Genomic DNA, 1,268 nt, shown 5'->3' with positions numbered 1-1,268 from the left:
ACAGTGTGTCAGCTCCACTCTTTCCTATTTTGTCTAGACTGTAATCTTGTTCTCACTCAACAGTCTATCACCACTTTTTTTTTAAATCTCCTAACAGTGCAATAGTCTGAGTCAGGCAGATCCAGAATCAAGTCCTAGTTTTCCCTCCTAGTGGTTGTGAGCCTGGACCTCTGCTTCCTCTTTTCTAAAGTGGCATCACTGATGACTGTAGGTATCATGAACTTTCAATATGAGAGCAAATGACAAGTGCTCTCTAGAATTCCTGATGTTTATAAGGGCTTCACAAATGCTACATCTCTTTTACACTCACCACACTAGCCATTTTTTGAACTATGTAATGTAACTTTATAATCTGTCTTTACTTAGTCCTTTAAATATGGTTTTCTAGTGCTCACTTGAGTACCACATACACTAAAATTGTAAGGATACAGAGAAGATTGACATGTGTGGATGTCATGCAAATTCATGAAGTGCTCCATATATTTTTGTATAAAATTAAATGAAAAGTAATGCATGGACAAATAATAAAAAAAACAAAAACTCATAAGCAGAGACAACAGTATGGTGGTTACCAGAGGGAAGGGGTTTGGGGAGTAGTAAAGGGTAAAGGGGGTCAAATACATGGTGATGGAAGATGATTTCACTTTGGGTGGTGAACACACAATGTAGTGTACAGATCATGTATCAGAGAAATGTACATGTGAAACCTATATGATCTTATTAACCAATGTCACTCCAATAAATTTAATTAAAAATGAATAAATTGGGAAACAGGAAAAATATGGTTTTCTAAATAATAAGAATCTGTGTCCTTTAAGCTGAATTGTAGCCCTAGAACCATCAGTGAAAGAATTAAAAGCAGCTAGGACTAGGCATAAATGTTCTTTTATGCCCAGGGAGTTCAGGGAAAGCTGGAGAGTACCAGAGGACCAGAGGTATCATTTAGGCCAGTATAAATTAATTGCTGACAGGGAGCACCGAATTGCTGTGGGAGAAACCTTGTGGTGTTAATAAGGCAATTAACACTTGTGTTAAAAATAGTAGCTACTGATGGGCACTTAGGCTGTTTCCAACACTGGACTATATTAAATAACCACTGCTATGAACATCGGGGTGTGTAAGTTCTTTTGAATTGGTATTTTGGGATTCTTAGGGTATAGTCCCAGCAGTGGAATTGCAGGGTCAAAAGGCAGTTACATTTTTAATTTCTGAGGTAATTCCATACAGTTTTCCACAGTTGGTGCATCATTCTGCTTTCCCACCAACAG

At 37.6% G+C, this 1,268-nt stretch overlaps 1 pseudogene; it reads left to right on the top strand.

Annotated features, from left to right (window-relative positions):
• The first annotated feature begins 387 nt into the window (after positions 1–387).
• Positions 388–485, top strand: LOC123816602 (annotated as a pseudogene).
• The last annotated feature ends 783 nt before the right edge of the window (positions 486–1,268 follow it).

Source organism: Phyllostomus hastatus, unplaced genomic scaffold, assembly GCF_019186645.2.
Source record: "Phyllostomus hastatus isolate PE091 unplaced genomic scaffold, TTU_PhHast_1.1 phas_contig_209, whole genome shotgun sequence".
Classification (NCBI taxonomy): domain Eukaryota; kingdom Metazoa; phylum Chordata; class Mammalia; order Chiroptera; family Phyllostomidae; genus Phyllostomus; species Phyllostomus hastatus.
This window is presented reverse-complemented; position numbering and strand designations above follow the sequence as displayed.